Genomic DNA, 21,740 nt, shown 5'->3' with positions numbered 1-21,740 from the left:
TAGAACATCTCGACTTACACCACACCACCGACAGGTGTCTCTGGTTCCTAGTGATTGATATAACAAACCCATGGCAGTTATGTCAACACGAAGAGTTTGGAGAACGTGGTTCATAAGAAATAAGATCAAGCACAATGAATTGCTTATTTTTTTTCGTCTCTTTATTTTTCTATTTATCTGAAAACTACCTCTCACGGGCAGATTTACCCCCGATGTAGTTTCAAAATTCACTAATGTTTCTGGTAGGTGAAACAAAGCAAAGAATAGCCAGGGGTAAATAATGAATGATTGAATCATGTGAGAAATCCATATATCACGGCTGTTTTGCCTGTTCCGTTGATGTTAATAAAGTTAATTTTGTAGCATTATGGAACAAAAACGTAATGGGTTCTATTTTGCCATCTGAAACCTTTAAGTAGCTTCGCTATCGCAGCGTCATCACTTTTACTGTCCATTCTTCACAAGGAACGTTCTTATTTAAAGGTGAACTATTACTAATGTATGCGCATACTTTGTCAACAATATCACGTCAGCAATGGGGTCTATATCTCGTCATAAATGATCATGTCAACAATAGCATCTGAATCAGGCCAACAAGGGTGGTTATCACTTCAACATTGACTTCTGTGCAGCGTCCATTATGAATGCGGTTCATTCACTCACTTATGTGTGTGTGTTCTGGGTGTGTTAACTCCTTCAAGTTATAAAACCATTTTAAATTCACCCCTTTCCTAATCTCGCTTAGTCCAGTGAACCTTCAACAGCGCAAAAACCTCGGGACCAACTGATGGATGTGACGGTAAGATAATGGATACTAAATGCGTAATCATAATGAGATCTATAATCCCAAGTGATCACTGTAAAACATTTTGGCTATCAATACGTCATCAATAAATCATTTGTTGGTTTACTAATGGCATCGTACCGCGGAACAGATTCATGTGACGTCATGCTCTCAGACTCTTCATCAGCCTGTTAGCTGTCAACTCGGTACGAGTTTCTGCTTTGTTTTCATAGACAGATAAATGGAGTCGGTGGTAGTTCACTGACTTTAGATGATAGAAGATGTAACAACAAAAAACCTGCATTCCCACAGGATTAAAAACAATTTTCGATTATTGATTTGGTGAATCTGAACAAAACATCTCATACAGCCCGACTGTAAGTGTGGGTATAGGAAAATGTACATTAACCCTTGTAGTGAGTATATCGTTAGTCTTTGTTTTGCTTTAAAACAACACAGTGTAGGCGACATAGCGAGAACACGACAATATCGCTGTGAATCATCCCTTCCTTATGGCCTATTGGATAATGGGGTAACCCGGTGGTTAAAGTGTTTTGTAAACGTGCTTCTAAGAAATCTAAAGTAACCAAAAGGAACTCGGTTAGATAAATACGTTGTTCACTGGTAAACAAAATATTGAGGGTTCATCAACCCATGTTTCCTTCGTGATCAGTGAACAACTTATAATGTGTGTGAAGGCCGGTTTTGGGTGTTTTTGGTGTTTTGGGTGTTTTTGGTAATATTGCTCGAATACAAAAATCGGCGTAAACACAGAATATGTGTCACGTCAGTTCATTTTGATGTTTCTACTACTTAAAATCTGCTTTCATAAGATGCCTCGGAGACAATGGTAAAGATAGCATCTATTAGTTGATATTTTATCATCAGGGAACGAAATTGGCTTTTTTCGTCAAACTCGACCTTTTAACTCAATCTCGTCCATTTAAAACAGTTGATGGCCTTACTGGGGCTGAACTCTGTTTATTACAGTCAATGAATTTGACTGGAAACAGAAGAAGAGATATCAAGTAGATGTATTGATCATGTTTGTTAAAGAATGTTTTTTTCATTGGCATGGCATTTGTTATAATGCGATCACATAACAAGGTATGAATAATATTGGCAAGATGATACCTCTGCAAGCTTTGCTTTTTCTAAATGTTAACCCATTCCGGTGCATTACGATGTTGTTTGTACAATCGAAGTGACACAAGATGGAGTGCAGTCTTGGAGCAGCGAGATGTTATAATGTCACCTCAATCGTAAGGCAACTGGACGTTATGGTGTTAACACAACTGCTGGGTAACATAAAGTTACACGGTAACACAATGGTGGAGCAACGCGGTGCAATACTGTAAACACAATTTTAGTGCAACCGTTGTTATACTTTAAACACATTCATCGGGCGACATGATGTTATACACGGACTCAGTCACAGGCCAACGTGATGTTGTGCTGTAAACAGAATCGTAAAGCAAGAGGATGTTGAACTGCAAACACAATCGATGGACAACTTGGTGTTATCCTGTTAACACAGTCTTAGGGCAAGTTACCATAGTCGCTAACACAATAATAAGGCAACAGGATATTCTACGGTAACACATTTTGGAGCAATGAGATTTTGGACAGTAACACAATCACGAGACAGAAGTCATGAAACTACTAGCACAAACGCCGAGCACCATAATGTTAAGTTGTCAGCACAATCATGGAGTAACATAATGTTAAACTGTTAATCTGTCCACACAGCCGTGAGACAACAGAACGTTCTATTTTTAACGCATGTTTTGCATGGACCTTCATGAATTGAAGGTCCATTTGCCTTTCTATCAAATTGCACAAATGGTTATATGCTTTGCGCCCTTCAGGTATTACCACGAGACAACATCCTCTAACAAGTTCCAGTACAGTGCTCTTCAGTTCCTTGTTTATTCAATATAGCTGTGACAGCGTATTTCTTATTCAATACAGAAGTTGTCAGTCAGTGCCCTGGCCATTCAGTACACATTTTCATTCAATATATACGCTGTCATTCAGTACAGCTGCCATTCAATACAGTTGTCACTCAGTACATTTCTCATTTAATACAGTTCTTAGTCAATGAAGTTGTCATTCTGCACATTCAGTACATTTCTCATCAGTACAGTTTTCATTTAATACAACTGTCAATCAGCACAGTTGTCATTCAATACAGTTGTCACTCAGTACAATTCTTATTCAATACAGTTGTCATTCTGTACAGTTCATTCAGTACATTTCGCATCAGTACAGTTCTCAGTCAAAACAGTTCTCATCAATCCAGTTCTCAGAGCACCTTTAGAATACAGCACCACAACCCCTCGTGAGGACGTTGGGGTTAGGTAAACCTTACCTTACCGAACCTAACCTAACCTAACCAACGCAAACCCTAACCCAGACCCTAACCCGGACCCTCACCCTAGCCCCAATCGTCTACAATTACGCAAAGGAGTATTAGAAAGTGCTTTAGAGTGTGCGGTTCTGTATTCGAAAGGTAGGTCCAGTTCTGATTCAATACACTTCTCATTCAGTACAATTCTCTTCCAACACACTAGTAAATCGGTACAGTTCTCTTTCAACACACTAGTAAATCAATACAGTTCTCTTTCAATACACTAGTAAATCAGTACAATTCTCTTTCGACACACTGGTAAATCAGTAAATTCTCTTTCAACACACTAGTAAATCAGTACAGTTCTCCTTCAACACACTTGTAAATCAGTACAGTTCTCTTTCAATACACTTGTAAATCAGTACAGTTCTCTTTCAGTACACTTGTAAATCAGTACAGTTCTCTTTCAACACACTAGTAAATCAGTACAGTTCTCTTTCAATACACTAGTAAATCAGTACAGGACAGTTCTCTTTCAATACACTAGTAAATCAGTACAGTACAGTTCTCTTTCAGTACACTTGTAAATCAGTACAGTTCTCTTTCAATACACTAGTAAATCAGTACAGTACAGTTCTCTTTCAGTACACTAGTAAATCAGTACAGTACAGTTCTCTTTCAGTACACTTGTAAATCAGGACAGTTCTCTTTCAATACACTAGTAAATCAGTACAGTACAGTTCTCTTTCAATACACTAGTAAATCAGTACAGTACAGTTCTCTTTCAGTACACTAGTAAATCAGTACAGTTCTCTTTCAATACACTAGTAAATCAGTACAGTACAGTTCTCTTTCAATACACTAGTAAATCAGTACAGTACAGTTCTCTTTCAGTACACTTGTAAATCAGGACAGTTCTCTTTCAATACACTAGTAAATCAGTACAGGACAGTTCTCTTTCAATACACTAGTAAATCAGTACAGTACAGTTCTCTTTCAGTACACTTGTAAATCAGTACAGTTCTCTGTCAATACACTAGTAAATCAGTACAGTACAGTTCTCTTTCAGTACACTAGTGAATCAGTACAGTACAGTTCTCTTTCAGTACACTTGTAAATCAGGACAGTTCTCTTTCAATACACTAGTAAATCAGTACAGTACAGTTCTCTTTCAATACACTAGTAAATCAGTACAGTACAGTTCTCTTTCAGTACACTAGTAAATCAGTACAGTTCTCTTTCAATACACTAGTAAATCAGTACAGTACAGTTCTCTTTCAATACACTAGTAAATCAGTACAGGACAGTTCTCTTTCAGTACACTTGTAAATCAGGACAGTTCTTTTTCAATACACTAGTAAATCAGTACAGGACAGTTCTCTTTCAATACACTAGTAAATCAGTACAGTACAGTTCTCTTTCAGTACACTTGTAAATCAGTACAGTTCTCTTTCAATACACTAGTAAATCAGTACAGTACAGTTCTCTTTCAGTACACTAGTAAATCAGTACAGTACAGTTCTCTTTCAGTACACTTGTAAATCAGGACAGTTCTCTTTCAATACACTAGTAAATCAGTACAGTACAGTTCTCTTTCAATACACTAGTAAATCAGTACAGTACAGTTCTCTTTCAGTACACTAGTAAATCAGTACAGTTCTCTTTCAATACACTAGTAAATCAGTACAGTACAGTTCTCTTTCAATACACTAGTAAATCAGTACAGGACAGTTCTCTTTCAATACACTTGTAAATCAGTACAGTTCTCTTTTGACACACAAGCAAAATCAGTACAGTTCTCTTTCGATACACTAGTAAATCAGTACAGTACAGTTCTATTTCAACACACTTGTAAATCAGTGCAGTTCTCTTTCAGCATACTAGTAAATCAGTACAGTTCTCTTTGAACACACTAGTAAATCAGTAGAGTTCTCACTCAATACAGTTCTCACTCAGTACAATTGTCATCATGCCTGTGTGATTGCACGTATGGGGTGTCAAGGCGCCTGTCTCGGCGTTGCCACATTAGCACAGAAACAATCAATCCGGTACAGTCAGAACAGAAAACATGAACACCCTGTGAAGATCAATGAATATTCATGTCCCAGTCGACAGGAGCGTTAACAGTAGGTACTGTGATTGATGGCGTGACGCATGGGACACTCACCCACGGCACTGTTTCAGAAACTAAATATGCTCGTCACGTACTTGTTGTCATGGCCTATCTCGGGGGACGACGCCCACATCTGTTGCCCGTCGGGGCGGTGGGGTAGCCTGGTGGTTTACTCGTTCGCTCGTTCGATTCCTCACATTTCTTTCGTCCTCCGGTGGGATGTTGCTAGAACATTCCTCAAAGTGGCATAAAACCCAAATAGTCAGGTGTCAGTTCACACATGGATACTATGTTTGAAGCTCATTTCTGGTGTCCCCCGTCGTGATATTGCTGGAATATTGAGAAAAGCGGCGTAAAACCCAGTCACTCACTCACTCAAAATAGCAACATCCCTGCAATAAAGCAATTTTACGTAAACAAGTATTCATGTACGTACACCTGCCACTGGTGGAGTAAGACACGTTCGCATATCAATATATGAATATGTATTTCTTTCGTTGCATTGAAGTATGAAACTAAAAACCAATGTGCAAACTGTATGAATCCGTGTAACAACGAAAGAAATACACTGTCAATCCTTATAATTAAATTCAGCAACAAATACTATACCCTTTCAACAATATTTTCTTTAAACATAATCAAATTCATCGAAACAGATATCTTTGTTACCACCGATTAACATTTTCGGTGTAAGAATTCGGTAATGGCGTGACATGACTCAGGTGACTCATTTACATAAAATGACACGCCTACCAACCATTAGCCAATCAGCATACAGCACCCCCAAACAGCTGTCAATCAACCAAGCTAACATCGGTCGGCGAATCAGAGTGGAACAACTCAACGTGACGCGTCCCGGTATCGGCAAAGTTTCAAACGTTTGAATTACTACCTGCGAACTGAAAGAGACAGTTTGAAAAGTGAGAATTGGAAATAAAGCCCGATGATAAGAAGTTAGTGGAACTGAGATTGTAGTATTTGCGCAAGTAGAAAGAGGGTGTGATGTGACTGGGATTGCGATGCCATGAACTGATGTTCCAACGTGCGCATGCTCTTGTCGAGGCATAGCAACGTTATTAACGTTCACGGATAATTTTTAGTTGTTTGTTTATGTTAATCACAATGTATCACTTCAATGTTTACCATAAGTTCATTAAGGTACCCGAGTGCAAGGGAATTCTCGCTGTGTAAAGGTATTCCCCGACATTCCTCAGGTCCGAAAGTAGTCCGGTTCGGTGGGAGTGGCTTATTTTTTTTCAGATTCATTGGGAAATGAACTCAAAAGAAATGTTCCCAGTTAACCAATCAGATTGCCAGAATTTTTATGAACACAATGAAAATTTAATTATTACTACTTGAAGTTCATATATATACACTCACGCACATAACATGGTCGCGAACGTACATGGAGGACAGTATATTATGGATAATTAATTTGTCGTTGTCTGTAATAAGTATAAGATGAAATTGTGGAAGCGACACATGAGTGAACACACAGACACACACACAGACACACAGACACACACACACACACACACACACACTCACACTCACACTCACACTCACACTCACACACTGATCAATACGCCACAAACACATACTACCGCCACAAAGCACAAAGACAAATCTACGGTTCTCTCCCCCCCCCTCTCTCTCTCTCACACACACACACACACACACATTCATACTCACACGTATGTGTACACTACCACACAACACACGCACACAAATGCACAGTCATTCACTCACTCACACACTCGTCAGCCCGCTCACTCATCCACTCACATCCCTTGTCACACCTCTCCGGCAATCAGTGAAGAGAGGCGCGTCCATTACACGTATGTCTCCCTACCACGACAGTCTACGATTTATGTTAACGAAGGGATAATGTCTTTTGTTAGTATTTAGCCTGCTAATCATAAGATGCAACAACATCGTCAGCACGGGAACACATTTAGCTGTGTATTCTTGATAGTCAGGATTCTCCGACACTAATACCAATAGAATCCGATGAAAGCTTTCTCCGATGGTTTCTGCCCCACAAATCGAAAGCTGTTGGGAGAACTGTCACGCTCCTGTCTGGCGAGATCTCATGCACTCTCGTGAGATACCGCACTGCATGGCACCAGCTTACAACATCAGAGACTGGGTTGCGTGATAGTGCTAAGCATGCCATAATTTCGGCATGACTTTAAATAAGAATTGAAAGAGTAATGATGGTGGAAGTGTTAAACTGGATTTCGACGATACATCAAGATAAACCGTCTAAAGAGATTTTGAAAGTGAACGTTGTAAGTCTATTGTACATGTTTGCAGTTTCCGAATTATATCGACTCCCACACACTCCAGAAAACAGAGAGGCATATCGGTAGTAGATACGAATTCAACCATGGAAAACCGTTAAGGAAAAACTTCTGCAATGAGAAGCCAATGCACTAATAATGAGTACAACCTTCGAAGCAAACACAGGTATGTTGTCCTCAACTGTCTAACAGCTAATTGGGGACGACGAATAGTGCAAGCCCATGTCGCAGTTAAGCATAAATACCCCACTCAGACACAGTATACTGACTCCGAGCCGACCAGTCTTTGCTGTGCCGATTAATGCTGAGCGCCAGGCTGTGATCAACAAGTACTACATTTTAACGCCTTTTGGTATGACGCGACCGGGAATCGAACCCGCGATCTTCCGCTCTTAGGGTGAACGCTCTAACCACTACAACAAAGGCGACCGTGGACTAGGAATAGCTACTGGTTGAAAAACAGTAGACGGTTGGACAGCGAATAGTTACAGGTGACAAATATGAAATACTTGAGTCACTGCGTCAACTCTAGGATATCTGCCGAATGATAAACATATGGAATAGGTCACTATGTCGGCCCTAGAATATCTGATTTTGGTTTGCGTTGGTTAACGCCGCACTCAGCAATATTCCAGCTATACGGTCTGTAAATAATCGAGTCTGGACCGGACAATCCAGTGATCAACATCATGAGCATCATTCTACGCAATTGGGATACGATGACAAGTGTCAACCAAGTGAGTGAGCCTGACCACCCGATACCGTTTGTCGCCTCTTATATGTCACCGGCATGCGAGTTGTTGAAGATCAATTCTGACTTGGATCTTCAAGTTTTAGAATATTTGCACACAGGCATCCACGCAACTAGTCTCCAAATACCTGTCGCCGTCTACATCGAGCACGCCCTTCACTTGGACAGCTCCCAGACTTGATCACCAGATCAGTGGTCAGGAGGAATGAGCCCAGATACTGTCCTACTCTGGACAAAGGGTTGGCCAAGACCTGAATGACCATTATGGATGTACTTCACAGCGGCAGGAGGAGGTCCAAGGCAGAAATTACTGACACCGTTACTGTCACTTCACACAAACGAACACGAAATAGCTTTCATCGCCCTAGTAATTGGTAGATCCTTCCTGGTAAGATAGGCTTTATCTTGAACAGAGAGCAATTATTGTCCTCTCTAATCGAAAGGTTGACCTTTAAATCTTCCATAACTGTAGAAGCAAGGTGGCACCTATATGCTTCACGTCTACATTATCTGTGCATTATCAAAGTGTATGTTCAACTAAACTGACGTTCATAAGAAAGGTATCTTCCCTTTATGACTGCTCCCCACCCTACTGCTACCCCTAACCCTAACGACCCGTGAAGGTCCCGGGATAGAATAGGCCTTCAGCAAAATATGCTTGCCACAAAAGGCGACAACGCTTGTCATAAGAGGCGACTAACAGGATCAGATTGTCAGGTTCGCTGACTTAGTTGACACATGTCATCGGTTGCGCTGATCGAAGCTCATGCTGATGAGCGCTGGATTGTCCGATCCAAACTCAATTATTTACAGACCGCAAAATGATTAAACTCTGAAAACAACATTGTAAATATCTGTGGGGCATTGGCAACACCTGCCCAAATTTTGTAAAAATTATTACCAAAGCACAGGGTGTGTACGTTTGTATGTACGTCAGTTTGTATATCAGAAATGGCTAATTGTTTGGATGAGCAAAGGCGTTATAAAAGAATAATTTCATGCGCACATGACATCTTCCAACAAAACCTGTACTTACTATTTACATGAACGTCAAACCGATCACTAGTTCTTGGCAAGCCTTCACAGGTCAGAGTTAGTATACTGAGCAAGAGAGTTTGGTGTTACTCTGCTCTTAGCAATATCCCAGTAATATCACGACGGACATCAGTAATGGGTTTCACGCACTGTTCCCATGTGAAGAATCGAACATGTTTCTTCGGCGTGTCGAGAGAACACTTTAACCACTATGTTCCTCAATCACCAAGGCTTGAAAACAAAACATCTTGCATTTGGTTTAATGCTGTGCAATAGCTCATTGAATTTGAAACCGCCAACTTTGAATGAGTGAATATGGGTTTACGCCACTTTCAGCAACATTCTAGTGGTATCACGGCGGGGGGTGCCAAAAATGGACGTCACACATAGTAGCCATGAGGGAACTGAATGCGGCGTAAAACTAAACTCATTCACTCACTCAGTAGCCAGGGATGGAATCGAACCCAAGTCTCGCTTTAACCACTAGGCTACCCCTTCACCCCCGTTAACTTAATACAGTACCAATGACTATATCTTGGTCAGGTTGGATGATGGTTACAATACACACTACGCGAACTCCAAGAGGCGTTTGTTGAAGCCCAAGTGTGAGTACCCGGTGACAGTGGGTAAAAGAGTCGATCACACCCACACCTGGACTCCATGGAGGCTTCGTGGAAACGTGGCTGTAGATTTTAAACTAGTTTGTGCCGTCAAGCTGAAGATCGATTCTCAACTTGAGTACAATGTGTGAAGCACATTTCTAGTGTCCCATGTTGTAATGTTGTAAATCAAAACCCTTGGTAAAACTACCACGTCTTTAGCACGTGCTACTTGCGTGGATATGTGCGCTATATAAATATCCTATCCTAATACCCTCCTAATCCTAAACCCACTCGACCGAAACTGTAAACATCGAAGATGTGCATCTCAAGACGACAGTGTCAGACACAACCAGTATATTTCACCAATTTTGGGATACTTGAGTCATTGACAGGAAACTAGTCTGTCGGTGGTAAACCTATGGGTTTATTGAAGTCAAGGGTTTTGATTAAAATATCATAACGCTGGTTTGTGAAATTAAACGAGAATGTTGTCATAATACATGTTCTTTAAGCAGCATATTTAAAACTTGGTGAATCAGAAAAGGACACCCATTATGGATGGACAACTTCTTTATTCGGGTGATTGTTTCTATAGAGATTCTTGTATCGTCATACCAGCTTGACACGATACAAGAATTTGTATCGGAACGTCCCATTACCCAAATATAGAAGTTCATCCATAAAGTCTGTCCTTATCTGATTTATCTAAATATTTGATGCAATGCCATATTGTATAAAACGAAATTTTCTCCACTTCATCACGGGTGACGCATTGTGTGAAACACGTGTAATGAAGTATAGAAACATATGTTCATGGTGGTAATGTTAAACCTATCCAAACAAATACATTTGATCCTGGGTAAAGACTTGTAAAGAGTTGATCAGGTGTGTCTTTTACTGTCCTTTCACCTGTATTAGACATAAGACACTTACGTGTGTGGGTAACTTCCTGTTGATTCCAGGTAATTACCAATCATTTTGGTAAACTGATCTGTCTCTAAATTTATAAACTTCCACTGACGTCAAGTTATCTCGCCAGGTTCTTCGTTTACCGACTAAAATACTCTACAGGCAGTTTCGCCGGCACTTAACACACAATCCATGGGATTTCCAACAGACCTGCACACAGCCCTGAGAATAGTCCTTCACTTTGAATTACGTTACTTGTTTTTGAAGTTAGATATTACTCATCCCTGCTTTGTATGAATAGCTTTGAATGATATTGCTTAATGGATGAGGAATTGGAAACATCCACTTTATAGTGCCGATGCCTGTTTTCGAACCTGCAACCCTTCGCGTATTACCTTGGTGGCTTTACCTACTGGGCTACGAGGAATGGCTGTGTAGCATGAGATTTTTTCATTGTTCCTGAACAAGACGGGTAGTGTGGCCAGCGCACACGCAAGGACACGGGTAGGGCGTGCAGGGCATGTGAGCTGCGCTTGCAAAGCAGGGTTTCGACTGTCAGTCGCATCACAGTGATTTCAGCAGTATCAAATATAGCATTTAAGTGTATCTTCGGTGGGTTTGATCAAAACCTTGGAGTCGATTTTGGTCTTCACAGCTGGGCATTGGGTATTTGCTTCGCAATATGAATAACTGATCCGTCACGAGGAAATTAAAAACATACACTTGTGTCATTATCAACATGTCTTCCAAAGTCAAATCAAAGTTTGTGGATTTTAGAAAATTGATATCATTGTGACACAAGATATTTTGGTTAAATTCTATGTTTCACGTATCCGATGCACTATCTTTCAGGTGTACTTCTTGGCAAAGAGGCCAGATGTAGTCGGTTGTTTATGTATACGAAAGAGTTATAAACCACAATTTTACCGTCAGAAACATAACAATTGTTAGGAAATTTAGAGCCAGTCGATTTACCACTATACGAAGGTAAATTTTCGTACATCTGCCTCAACAGATGATGATGATGATGATGATGATGATGATGATGATGAAAGTCACTGTTTATGATGCACACGCACGTACACGCTCGCTAGCTGATTCACATATGTTCTTTCTCTCATACTCATTCATCCCTCCTCTCCGCCCAGCCCCACCCCAACCTCATCCCTACACCATCATCTTTTAGGTACAAGCTACCTAATGCAGGGAAGGATCGGTGGTGAGGGGACACAAGGTGGGATGGGAAAACCATGTGTCACAAACGATGTTTTCTTCAACGCAGACAGGAATCTTCAATTGAACGCTTCGTTAACATTGATTTCCCCCAAACTTCCGGCGCGGCGATGAAAGTCGCCCAAAGTCTGTGGAGCCGGCCTGGGAGATGGCACAAAACATTGTGATAACCGCAACTGGTCTGCAGCGTATAATCACATCCCTCCCCTGGGAGGACCTAACACAATTATCCAATTACTCGTTTGTGATGCAATTACTGGAATGGTTTCCGGAGATGGTCCATCTTGTCTATCTTGTAATGCGGTTTCTTCTGTCGCTACTGAAAGCTGATGAGTGCATGATGTTTTCCATTGAACGGTGTCATGAATAACTCCCGCCGCATAGGGAATAACCATTAAATCAAACACACAGATTCACACACGCCTATTTTCCTCACAACTATACACCCTCGAGATATTTGTCGAATGTCCTGCGATTGTTTTATCAAATTATTGTAAATATATGGTCTCTGATCTGTCGACATAACTGTTGCTTTGGTTTGTTGATTAACTCCACAGTCAGCAAGATTCAAGTATGTGACAGCGGTCTGCAAATAATAGAGTCTGGACCAAACAATCAAGTGATGAACATCATGAGCATCGATCTTCACGATAACAAGTGTCAACGAAGTCAGAGGGCCTGACCACCCGAATACCAATAGTCGCCTCCTGCGACAAGAGTCCTGAAGACCAATTCTTGCCTAGATCTTCATGGGTGTATAACTGTCAGAATTGTCCAGAATTGTTACTTGTTGCCTCCGGGTTTGAATCCAAGATCCCGATCCATATCCTCGATCCTTATCCCCTGAAGCTTGAAGGTTTCATCATATTTGTCAGAAAACCTAATGTCGAATGACATTAATCGTGTTACACATTCATGTAAACCACGGACTGCCTACAACTCAAGCGCAAATCTTTGCGACAGATACTGCTTGTGCCTTGTATATTTAAATGAATAACACAACACCTTGAAGCATAAACACAAACACACAATACTGAGACACAGTTTTCTCCCTCTACTATCATGTACTGATGAATGGCGCCCAGTCGTCTCAGGCGCCATAATTCACGGTCAAGAGCGAAGCCCTGTGAGCCAGAAACACATGACTGCGTGTTCGAATCCAGCTTGTCCTAAATATGCATATGATTCATCAGCGAATCATTAGACTGTGTGGTCACATTTTCATGAATGTCACAGTAAAGCGTTTTTCAAAATATTTAACTTGTCTGCTTTGATAATAAACATGTAAATCATTTCTTTTCTACTTCAGTTTAGTGACCGTCATTGACAACTTCTGACCTGCAACAGCCGTGTATGAATCTGTGAGTTTGATTTAATGGCAATTCCTTACGCCACGGTAGTTGTTCAATGGCAAACACCATGACCATCATATCCCACACATGCACCAACAAAGTCAGCAAACCGGATTACCACAGCAGACTCCTCTTCCGAAGAAGCATAGGTTGCTCAAGGGGGTCGTTAAATATCACCAGATAAAAGAGAAGATCAATGTTGTTTAGAGATTACAAGCAAGAGCGAAACACTCGTTATATTGATAGCTTGTCCTGAGTCCAATGTTACACGTTCATTATAACGTAGCCTGTATGTGTGGTGAAGGTCATTGAAACCCTCGTGTCCCTGCAACTACATCGAAGTCCCTCGTTAAGCGACTGGCTTCAACCGCCGGCATTCCATATGTGCTCTCGAGTTGAAAATAGGCTTTAATTCTTAATTTTACCTGAAGCCCGGCTTGAGTTTGCAAGTGTTTATCCTCGCCGTGGGTTGACTGATGCCACATTGATATGGACACTGGGATGAATTAGCTTTGTGGTGAGCATGTTGCATTGAAAGTATCCGCTTTACTGAGAGTATTGACGTCAGACACAGTGTAAAGTACTTCTATTCTGGTATGAACCAGATACAACTAACTGCCCGGGCTAGTGGTTTCTGGTCACTTAACGTCCAGTGGCCTCACCCAGCAAACGCCCAGTGGTAATGACACTCGGTAACTATATCCAAGGGAAATGGCCATGAGGTATGGTCCCGGTAACTAACACCAAAATATAATGGCCCCTGGTAACTAACGCCAAAATATAATGGCCCTTGGTAACTAACACCCAAATATAATGGCCCTTGGTAACTAACACCCAAATATAATGTCCACTGATAACAAATTCCAAAACACAATGCCCTGATAACAAACGTCCAAAGGGATGGTAACTAACGTCACAGGTTAACGGCCCCTGGTTACCAGTGTCCAATGAGAATGGCCCCTGGTAACATGTCCAAAAGTAATAGTCACTGATGACTAACGCTCAAGGGGAATTACCTTTTGTATCTAACGTCCAACGAAATATTTCTCAGGAGAATGATACAGGTAACTAACGGCCATGGTTACTTCGAAAAACAAACGTTCAAAGTAAATATACTCAATGGGTAACTGCTTCTGGTAACTAACATCCAAAAAGAAAAGATTACTAGTGATCAAGGAAAATAGGGGGTGGAGGGGTAGCCTAGAGATTAAAGTGTTCAGTGGTCACTCCGAAGACCCGGTTACCAATATTCGTTTCCCCAGATGGGTTCAATGTGTGAAGCCCACCAGGATATTGCTGGAATGTTGCTAAAACGGCGTAAAACCATACTCACTCACTCGCTCTCTCCTAGGAAAAGGGACCCGTGAAGGTCCCGGGGTAGAATAGGCCTTCAACAACCCATGCTTGCCGTAAAAGGTGACTGTGCTTGTCGTAAGAGGCGACTAACGGGATCGGGTGGTCAGACTAGCTGACTTGGTTGACACATGTCATCGGTTCCCAATTGCGCAGATCGATGCTCATGTTGTTGATCACTGGATTGTCTGGTCCAGACTCGATTATTTACAGACCGTCGCCATATAGCTGGAATATTGCTAAGTGCGACGTAAAACTAAACTCACTCACTCACTCACTCCTAGGAAAAGGTTCCTGGTAACTAACCTCATTGCGGAATATTAATGTTAACACTTCAGGAAAATAGCATGCAATGGGAATAGTTCCTTTAACGAACAGCATAGAGGAAAGGTTCTTTTTGACTAACGTCATTGAAAGAACGTAACCAGATATGCACTACATGCCAATTAGTTCTAACGTGTAATAAATTCTTGCTCAGTTCCTGGTATCAAATGTCCTCGACAATGTTTGTCGTGTAGTAGCGGTCCCAGTCTCTCAAATCTGTGGGCAATGAGTCTTGGCAGTTTGATGTCCTAGAGCAATGGGACCTGACGACTGACGTCCTTGGACAATAATTCCAAGAACCTTTCTAAAACAATAGTTGATGATAAATAACAATCTTGGACAATGTTTCAGGGTAATGAATTCCTCACAACAATGGTTCCTCCTAACTTTAATCCAAGAGCAACAGTTCCTAGTAAGCAGTGTCCTTGGAATGCGGTTCCTTGTGACAGATGGTAAGTTGCAATTAACTTCTAGGGTATTGCTTCCTGATAAGTCAAGAGCGTGCGTTAGATCAGTCTGTACTGATTTCAGAATATGAGGAGCCGTTCACCAAACAAGAGAAATGCTGGTCAGCTAATGCTAAAATGTGATCATGGCAATGACGTCATCATCACAGCGACGGAGTTTGGCCTGGAAGATCAGATCCAATGGCGTCTGGAAAGATCCTGCATGGAGGCTGTATCTGACAAGGCATTAGTGTCAGTCAATGTCTGCCCTGCAATATGTTTTGTCCAAGACCATATGGAACTTCACTTACTCACTCACTCAATTCATCATCAATCCGCATGAATTAATCATATACAAACACTCATCCCAAAACATCCCATCAAGTTCCTCTCTCCCTCCCTTCCTCACTCACATACTCACTCGTTCGCCCAGAAACTCACGCGTGAACCCTCCCACCCACTCACTAACTGAATAACACACTCAACCATAAACAAACACACTCACTCACTCACGCGCCCACACTCACTTACTCATTCACTCATGCGAAACTTTGCAGCAGCTACAATGCACATGGTCAGTATCACAATCCTTGGTCAGTATCACAATCATACCGAAAGAGCAAGGCGCATGAACCCGTTTCTGTGTCATTTAAGCTAAAGGTGATGTCAAACGCAGACAAACCCACGGTGTGAGTAACGGTAGACGTCAGTGCATCCCCGACCTCGACACGAGGCCACCGACAGAAAATCAATCGTCCCCGATCCAACTTAATGCCTGGATTCACAACGTAAGTTCCTGACGGTGAACAAAATGAATTCCATTCTCCATTTATTGGATACTATGTCAAACACGTAATTAATCTCATCGTTTAGACATGGTGACGTTAAATCACACGGACGTAACGTCAGTATAACAAATTGTCCGCCACAGTTACTGAGCATGAGTGGGTATGATTAAGTGCCCCGTCATGAACATACTGCCATTAATTACATAAATGCGAAAGTGTTTTTCAGATTTATGCCTTATGTTATATATAAATAACGTTTGAGTGAGCTACTTTGACTTTACGCTGCTTTCAGCAACATTCAGCATCACGGTAAGAACAGTAAGGGGAGGCATCACACATTGTACACTAGTGGATAATCGAACCCGGGTCTGCTCCGTGATGAGCAAACGCTTTAACCATTCGGCTACCTCGCCGCCTTGTAAATCATGAATGTATAGTATTCTACTGTTCAAAGCTGGTAAGTCTTTGTCACTGAACGAGGATCATTGAGGTACACATGAAACCTTCAAGGTGTCAAGGTGACTGTTGTCAGTTACTTGTATGGTTCCCATGTATCCAGAAATGTAACCATGTAACCAATCAGAAGACGACTTGCCAGGAAACGTTCATGAAACCTTTTCCTTCGGTCGTCGCTTGTGATGGCTGTCGGAGGTTCTATTGCTGTTCCTGACGTTGATCGTCAATTTCATCTGTGAACGTGGTGTCTGGACGGACGTTTCACGGTATTACGTTCCCACCAAAGCCTGGCTGAGGTCGAATCTTTTTCTGACGGCGTTAGTGGTGTGAGTCAGTAGTGACACGTTTGACTTTTCTCTTACTTCACAATTGTGACGACATACAAATGAAAACCTTTCGTATTCATTGCCCAACAATTCGTTTTGCACGTTCATTCCATGTTCGTGGGAATCACTGGGGTAACCCAGTGATTCAAGCGTTTGCTCGTCACGCCGAAGACCGGGGTGCTATTCCCCATCTGGATACATTGTGTGAAGCCCATTACTGGTGTCCGCCGCCGTGATATTGCTGGAATATCGCCAAAACCAAACTCACTCACTCACTCATGTTGGTCGGTCTGGTCGCAGGACCCCACGCGGTTGCGTTTCTAATTCCTAAATCACTGAGGGTGCAGACATGTGAATTTCGTGTTTGGTATATATTGTGTATGATACAGAAATATCTGTATTTCCAATCTACTATACTCCTCAGATAGTCAACCGTGTATATCTACATTCTGTGTTATGTTTACTGTGCATATATACGGAGTAAACGTATCTCAGGTAGGCTTGCTGATATGTTTATACACACAAAGTCATAACAAACTAGCAAGCGTCCCTGTGTGGAAGCCGCGGTGGCTGAGTGGGTTAGATCGCTGACTTTGCTGGCGATTAGGTGCCTGATTCTGTGGGTGTGGGTTCGAGTTCCAGATGGTCAACAACTCACCTTCAGTACTAGGATGTGTTCGTTACTGGGAACGTGTAATAATCTGCGAAAACTGCGAACATAGACACAGATTACAATTTGTCTTCAGCATGATGCAAAAGTTAACTGGCGTATTTAGGGACACTACCAACACATGTAATATATACTGTGGGGAAAAAATGAGGGATCACATGAAACGACAAGAATTCCTTTGTCTTTTTCGTGGTTTCTTCACAAACTTTGTATCGTATAGCGTGTGACAAAACACTGGAAAATAATAAGGGAACATTTCATATGTGCTTTCATATGATCCCTCATTGTTTTCCCTTAGTACATAATTCATAATGTGATTCCCGAGAATAAGGAACCAAGAGCATGATCATGTCAAAGCCAAATGAATCATTCAGTGAGTGAGCTCTAAGGTAGCCCAGTGGTCCGGTCCTCATGCCGGAGACCCGGGTTCGATTCCCTTCATGGCTACAAAGTGTATCCCCTTTCCGGTGTCCCACGCTGTGATATTGCTGGAATATTGCTAAAAGCGGCGTAAAACCATACTCACTCACTCTCTCCACACCTACCACAGCATCGGGTCCTAAAAAGTGGCTTTCATACTTCATACCGTGGTGAGGAATCGAACCCAGGTCTTTGGGGTGACCAGGGAACGCTTTAACCACTGGACAACACCAAGTCAGGGGAGATAAATGTCTCTCGAGCGACGTTATTTTAAGTAGTGGTATATTTGATGTTTTATGTGGAATCATACGTATTAGGTTTGGATAAATATGTTTGATCTTGTACACTGTTCCAAGTGAGGCAGAGGAAGATTTTACTTGGGCTTCATACACTGTAACCTGTTTGTGAATCTTCCGGTATTTATACTGAGTAACAAATCGGAACATAGTGTTATATACTCTTTAAAAAAATCGGGGAACCTGAACTTTGAAGTCTGGTAGAAAGAAAACCCATTGAGGAAAGTTACAATGACATTCATCAGGTGTGTGCAGCATCATTTCACGTTATCACCACACGCAAACACAATGCATGGGTAGAACGTGCACAACGTGGGAGCCTCCTACACGTGCATGGGGTGTCATTATGAATCTTGACGTATTTCAGGCAGGTCGATAAATCACTGTAGACCATTTTTTCCGATAATTTTCTTGCATCTGCGCATGGTCGGGGTTTTCAGGGTCAGTTCACACACTACTGACTGAACTGAATTGTAAACCTGAAATATTCATGTCATACTCCAGTGAGTGAGTGAGTGAGTTTAGTTTTACGCCGCACTCAGCAATATTCCAGCTATATGGCGGCGGTCTGTAAATAATCGAGTGTGGACCAGACAATCCAGTGACCAACAACATGAGCATCGATCTGCGCAATGGGGAACCGATGACATGTGTCAACCAAGTCGGCGAGGCTGACCACCCGATCCCGTTAGTCGCCTCTTACGACAAGCATAGTCACCTTTTATGGCAAGCATGGGTTGCTGAAGGCCTATTCTACCCCGGGACCTTCACGGGTCCATACTCCAGTCACCTAACAAGGGGGATAACTGAACGAACGGCTTGGCTTTGAAAGAAATCCATGTGGTGATGCATTCTCAAAATATCCATTATTATTGTATCAACATTGATTCAATCCCATATATCTCCCATTTTCGACAATCGTACATTGAAAGTACAGTTCCCGTACAACTTTGAAGAGTATAGAAAGAAAGACGCAAATCTAATAATGCAGAATGTTTTATTCACTATATTCACAGTACTAATATTTAAGCATTACAATATGATGTTACCATTGTACCTGCAGTTGTGTATTAATACGGTAATATATGAGAGATGTGAAGATGTTACTGCTAGACACATATTAGGTGATCCTGCGCACTAAACGCATTTGTGACAGGAGAGGCGGTACAAGGAATTGGGCGAGTACACTTGGCTGCTACAGGTAGCTTGACGATTATGCACGTGCAATACATGCTAACCGTGACATGAAATCAACACCGGTACTGATTAACACCTGTCTCGCTACTGTGTAACACCAGCGGAATTATGGACGAAAATCAGCCCGTACAGAGAAATAGGAACAAAATTATGGGATAAAAATATTTCCCCCTTGCTACTCTGATTTAGCCACCGCCATTCAGTAACAGATAACTTTTAACATATTAAAAAGTTAAATGAAACACAGTTAACTATATGTAGTTATTATCTATTTAATATTTAGCGGACGAAAAGTCAACTTTACCCATTAAAACAACACCGCATATTCCTTCGAATGATAAGACTGCAGTTTCAGGCATAAGATACTGATATTCCACGCTAACCTTTAGTTAAGAGGAAGACAAATAGATGACTGGGGCATTGACAAGCATTTTAGATATTCAACAATTTTGTTTAAAAAAAACCCAGGAAAATGTCATTTGCTTCGTGAAATGGACCGGTGGTCCTAAACATATTTGCTCAGTATATTGTGTTGATTCAATTCGTTGGGATTGTACCTGTTCCCAAATCGAGTGTGCTATAACAATATATGCGTGAAACGCACGAAGAAAATGAACTTCTCGATATTTATCAGACAACCTGTCTCCCTCTTGTTTCAAGTGGATCGTTCTGTGGGGCGTTCCCAAGTATGCAAATTGGGGTCATTTGTCAGGTCGTGGATCATCTTATATGTGTTTACCAGTAGAAAAGAATGCCTTCCTTCATGTACACTTGTTAACCGCAACTTGATTTCTAATTTCTTGCAACAACAAAAATTTGTCTTGGATATCTCCTCCGTCATATAGATCAAATAAGACGCAAATCTGATATTACTATCTTGATTCATTGTATTTACAGTACTAATACTTAATCGCGTACAACCTGATGAGCCTGCATTTTTGTATTATGGGCCCAGAATTTCAGAAATAAATCTGTCTGTCTGCCCGTCTGTCTCTGCTCTAATCATAATGCTCGATTTTGTTTTTGTTTCCTTATTGTTTAACGCTGCGCTACGCAGTAATCCAGTTGTATGACGACGGTCTGTAACTAATTGAGTCTGGGCAAGATAATCCAGTGATCAACATTATGAGCATCGTTATACGCAATTCTTTGATTTAGTAATAACTCTAGTTTCCAGCATTTCCGTGCACTGAATTACAGTGTAATATCCCACACACACACACACACACACACACACACACACACACACACACACACACACACACACACACACACACACACACACACACACACACACACACACAAATATGATCGATGCTCGTGCTGTTGATCATTCGATTGTATGGTCCGGACTCGATTATTTATTGACTGCCATCATATAGGTGGAATATTACCGTGTGCCGCGTAAAACTGCCCTCACTCACTGTATCCGTAGGATTTATTATTATACATAAGAATGTATAAATCTGTACGATGGGAGGCAGGTCTCGTGTTATGTCGCGTCTGTGATGACTCAGTATTCGCAACTACAACGCGATTAACAAGGATGCAATGCTGTTTCACAACAGATAAATAAATAATGTCATGTTCTCAACACAATTAAACTTGTGTACGTGTTTAATATTACCGGGATATCTTGCATAACCACAAGGAAGAAATACTGAAAACTGTTGTTTTATATTTGTTTTATCTCTGGGTCACAGCTAAGTAACTCAGCCGATGAACCTCTGTGTTAATAAACTAGAATCCAAATGGTACATAAAAATGATGTGTCAACACCTTCTAGTTCTACTTATCCTGAAATGAATTGGTGGTTGGTTGCTTTCAGAAATAGAACAGTTTCTCACATTAAGACACTATCTGAAAACGTGACAATAATGCGCCATGTTCTCTAAGAGAACACAGCCTGGGGTTTAAACTTTGCTGACTGTCAGATGACTGATAACACATTTTCATCGCGATAAGTATAAAAACAAATACGTCTGTGAGCGAGTGAATTGGGTTTTATGCCGTTTAACAATAATCTTGGGTC

Source organism: Haliotis asinina, chromosome 1, assembly GCF_037392515.1.
Source record: "Haliotis asinina isolate JCU_RB_2024 chromosome 1, JCU_Hal_asi_v2, whole genome shotgun sequence".
Lineage (NCBI taxonomy): Eukaryota > Metazoa > Mollusca > Gastropoda > Lepetellida > Haliotidae > Haliotis > Haliotis asinina.
Note: the sequence above shows the minus strand (reverse complement) of the source record.